This window comes from Leuresthes tenuis, unplaced genomic scaffold (genome assembly GCF_036924035.1).
Source record: "Leuresthes tenuis unplaced genomic scaffold, fLeuTen1.0.hap1 SCAF_21, whole genome shotgun sequence".
NCBI lineage: Eukaryota > Metazoa > Chordata > Actinopteri > Atheriniformes > Atherinopsidae > Leuresthes > Leuresthes tenuis.
This window is the reverse complement of record NW_027325375.1, coordinates 16,080,861-16,085,867: the sequence shown is the minus strand read 5'-3', so window position 1 is coordinate 16,085,867 and position 5,007 is coordinate 16,080,861. Positions and strand designations below refer to the sequence as shown.

At 40.7% G+C, this 5,007-nt stretch overlaps 1 long non-coding RNA gene across 1 annotated transcript; it reads left to right on the top strand.

Moving 5' to 3' along the window:
• Positions 1-2,846: 2,846 nt before the first annotated feature.
• On the top strand, positions 2,847-4,214 carry LOC140279826 (uncharacterized). The gene is made up of 3 exons (XR_011909365.1): positions 2,847-2,982; positions 3,021-3,356; positions 3,479-4,214. It is a non-coding gene; the product is annotated as an uncharacterized lncRNA (long non-coding RNA).
• The last annotated feature ends 793 nt before the right edge of the window (positions 4,215-5,007 follow it).

Here is a 5,007-nt window from a genome sequence, read left to right as displayed (position 1 = left end):
GCAGAAAAGGGCTTGCAGTGCATTTTGGAGCACTTCTGACAGGAATCCAACTGATGATCCAACTTTACCCTTTAGCTTATGTAACCCTTTTACCACCGGCTCGTGTGTTAAAACCCACCTTATGCTTAAAGATGAAGCTTAACTCCTATCCAACGTCTTGTGGTAAAAGTCACATCACAAATTGTAAGTCGGTCTAGGGTACGGTATGATCCTCACTTTTAAATGAACAGTCGGAAACTATAGAGGATACACTTGACCTGTAACATTTATATAATGCTTTAAGAATAAATCACAAATCAATAAATTCAATACAGGAGTTTACAATGTAGCAACCACAGAAACACATGTGAACCTTTCTTTCCGCTTTGAGTGTACTCTATAAACGTTGGCGCGCTTCAGTTGGAGCTCATAGTGAAACCTTTATTTTGTCGTACCTCCCGGTGTATGGGAAAACAGCCAGGCCAGGCCGCAGTTAAGGATCCCCCGCAGTCGTCTCCGACCACAGCCACTGGCAACTACAGACCTCCGTCCCACAGCAGCTGGCAACGACAAACCTCCGTCCCACAGCAGCAGCGACCGCAGCGCTAGCCTAGCTCCCGCTACTGAACTTGGCTTGTGTCTCACCAACACAAAATAGCGGTGTGGAGTCCAACTCACAGACCCTCCGAACACGTTGGTCAATCACATTTCCAAGTTCACAGTCCGCCACCGACAACACTCCACCCAGACGACGCACACAGTTCAGGAGTCTCAGCTCGTCTCCTCGTGGTGTTTTTTCCTTTTTCGTCTTTTCGGGGCTCTCCCGGAAGTGTAAAAAAACTCATAAGGTCATGAACTGACACACGTAACCGAATAATTTCTGAATGAAATTATATTTTTAAATCACTCATTTTAAACATAAATTATTTATACATTTTAACATCTTCCCATGAAAATAATAAATTTAATACCAATGATATTTATCAAAGTATTACACTTAAAATAATCTATTTGTCAGTCTATTTGTTTAATGTAATTTATTTTCCCACCATTAGTAACAAATGGAAGATGCCTGCCCTTGTATAGACATTGGATGAGCTAGTCACAACTCAATCTGACAATCATAGGGCAGAGAGAGATTGGTGTATGACACAGTCCATCAGAGATACCAGTATATTGAATATTATAGTCTTCTGGAAGTGCTGCTATCAGAAGGTTTTCAGTCAAACAAGAGAGTATTTTTAATAGGGTTCAGGGAGACAATTAGTACTGCAGAGCTTCTGTGTGATCTGCTGTCCCCTGTGGGACAGGCTGTGGGTCAATTTCATTTCAACAGATTATTTGAGCTTCATCACTGTCACATTATTAATATCATTACCATCAAAGTTTATTGTCCAGCCAACCTGCTCGCACAAATGGGCATTTCTTTCTTTGATCTCATAATTTCTGTCTGACATTTCATAGCCTACTGCTCATGATCATCAGACACAGACAGAACAAATTTATCTTATGTTCTCTGGTTACATGTATTGGCTTTTGTGTTTGTATGGTTTCAGGGGTTATAGCCAAATCCTTGCGTTTTCTTCCAGTCACAGTTAACAACAGTAAACAATGGCAACCGAGGTGGAGAAGCTGTATTTGCACTTGGAGCTCATCAATATTAAAGAACAAATGCACATAGGGGTGCAGATCCGATGTCAGGATTGGGGGAGACACAAAAGTGATTTTTTATTTTTTGCCCATATGCAACTCATACCATGCCACTATAAATCACAACTTCGTAGCAGCTCTCCATAGCATTCAAAAAGTACTGCACAAGGAATCATTTATTGTGCTTTCTTTACTTGTTTATTTGTCCCAGACAGCCAACAGCACGTATCACTGCTTACTTAACTGCGAATAACTTAGTTATTCATTTTCCATTGGCATTTTACTGACTATTTTTTGACTCTCACTGTAATACGGGACAAAGTGCATCCCTTTTCAGCTCAATACGGGACGGGTGCTTTTGTTTCTAAATATGGGATGATTCTGTTTTTCAAGGGACAGTTGGGAACCCTAGCCCCCAGTCCCCACTTTCCAGAGCTGAGACAAAGATTGAGGGGGTCTTTTTTGAGACCAGAGATGGAATGTGGAGTCAGAAATATATTTGTCAAACATTATTTGTTCAACCACTTCAATAATTTCTTCCTAGATGTGAATCTAAAATGTGAAGAATGTGAAGTCTGAAAATACATTTTGTTCGATTTTGAATAATTTAGGGTATTTTTATTGGGGAGGGACTATTCATGTTTCTCAGAAATTTGGGGGGGGGGTGTTCCCGGGATCTGCACCCATGAATGCTTGTATTGCAAATGTTGAAGCAGGCGACAGAAAAGACGTTTGCGGAGGTGGTCTGTACGACCACTGAATTGGTCGAGGCTGGGAACGGGTAAATTTACAACACTGGTTCACCCACCGAGGGACCTGGATGAACAAATGTACTTTCGATACTTTCGAATGTCAACGGGCCGCATCTTCGTCGTATATACAGCCACTAAAGGGGAACTCCGTTTTTTTTTTTAAACCTAGAATTTATTTATGGCATGAAATACATTCATCTATTCACCGAGAGCAGTTTGGTGAAAGTCGGCGTCCTTCGGAAGATATTCATATTCTTCGAGATCCATATAATGGAGTGAACAGGGCAGGGATGATACAGCCTCTAAATAAGGCATTATCTGTCTTTATGTCACCAATACTTCAAGACGAATGAATGAATTAATGCGTACTATTGCAATATTCGCTTATAGCTTCCATGTTGTTGTCCTCCAGGGAAGTAGGAGGGGGCTTTCTACATAGGCATCTACTTGGATGACGTCATCGACGCGCGCACTTGTTTACTCCGTGCTCTCAGACGCTCAGCTAACTTCATACAGAGTTAGCTACTGCTAGTTTTGTTCAACATGGCAGAATATTTATCAGATTTTGACGACGTGGAGGACGACTTTGAGTACGATGGACGTCCTTATCGTTTTGAACCAGAGTAAACAGACGAGGAGCTCCTGTAAAGGAGGATGCAGAAGCAGAGAGAGGAACAGCTGGCCTGAGAACAGCAGACCGCTGCACGTCCACGAATCGATGCTAACTGGTGGCGTTCTTGTGGACGATGTTCACCTATGCCAACAGAGGAGGAATGCCTTTGTTGCTCCGAGTGGGATTTGAGACCAGGAGACACACGTCTGAATGTCTCCAGAAATGACTGTCCCACAACTGTCGATGATTTCCCTGCTTTGATCAACCGAGCTGTGGTAGAGACTTTTTTTCGTGTCCCTAAAATAAATTGGATGACCCAGCCAAGGCCTGCACGACCGAACGGGCAACTTTCAATTGAATAAGTAACCTACATAAATGCATGCCTTTTTTTAAATTATTATTTTCCTTGAATTCATTTGCTTCATAAGTAAAGAATTTACATTTCTTTACGTTCTTCTGATCAACTCGATCCTCTGTCCTGTAGGCAATGCAGACTCGTGGCCTATTGCATTGTACTGGATTGTGCACTTGGAGGGGATGCCTTGGCCCTGGCAACAGAAGAGTAATACCTAGCTGCATTGTTACAGCCATCAGAAGCAAATACCAATCCACCACAGACAGCTATGTTGGATTCACCAAGGCTCAGGAGATTTTCAATATAATCTGATAACCAATACACCTTTTATAAAATTTACACATTTCATAAAGAGAACTATAATATTTAATTACTCCTGCTAATTAAAAATGATCAAAACACAAAGTGGCTTATTTGTCTGTTTAAAAATATGGCATACAGATATTCTCATGACATGACTACCACACTGTCTGTCAGTAAACATTCAGTAAGGCTAATAGGGTGTAGCTCTGAGAAAAACCCCAAAACCACAGGTCCGTCTAGCCACCAAAACACCTTTGTCTGGTCTTGGAACCAGAGCAATGTTCTGCAGCAGTTTTTTTTCTTTGTAATGTCTTCTCCCTGTGAGTCACTGTGAACAGCACATTTGGATCATCCCTCATTTGCAGTACGTGCTCCATGAGGTTACTCCGGAAAGTCTGCGCTGCCTGAACACAGACGGGCTTTGACAACCATTCGTGTGTCTGTTTAGAGAAGGCAAAACTCCAGCGGACTTGTCCTGGGATAAAAATAAAAGCAGTTTTTTATTATAGTTCACCATATTTTTGGCTAACACCTTTACTATTTTTATGTGAATGTGGTTTTCAATATTATATATTGTATATAATAGTATATTATAGCACAGAACAGGGTTTTGCAAAGAAAAATAAAGATTATCAATGATCAAAGATGTACATAAAATTTGCAACGCCTCAATAATTATTATTTTGCAGCACATCATCAATATCTATTCCTCATGTGATTTACTGGGTGTGCCTCTGGCATCAGTGCTACCTTCAGTAGTTGCTTTATTTATTCTTGCTTGTAGAGAAAATTATTACACAATTAGGTAAATCGATCCATATACTTGTTTTCTGGAAATCACACTTTACGTTCTTTAGTAGTAGCCTGTGGTCTGCCTTAATTTTCATTGTGATCCATGATTGCCAGCTGTGTACGTGCACGTACATGGAGTCATATCCAAAATGCAATCTTTTCGGAGCATATTTCAGCATGATACACCTCAAGAGATCCTGTTTGGAGAATGACAGACAACCACAGACAAATATATATAATGTGTGTTTATTTGACTAGTCTATGTTCAAGTTGCTCATGAACTGTAAAGTTATTTGAACTGTTGCTTTTTTGGGAGTCAATCACAGCCTATAGCAGCAGATTGTAGTTGCACCCCATATTTTGAAGAAACAATGACAAATTATGAAACATAAACATTGTAAGGGACATACCAGCATGTTTGAAAAGTGACATCTGCTTCATATCCCGGAGGAGATTTTTGTCTGTCACAATGTCTTTGAGGGCTTTGAAAGCAGGTGAACCAGGTTCAATTCACTTCTACGTCTCTTTCTGCTCATCTGTCAAAGGAGGGTAACAGCAGGTGT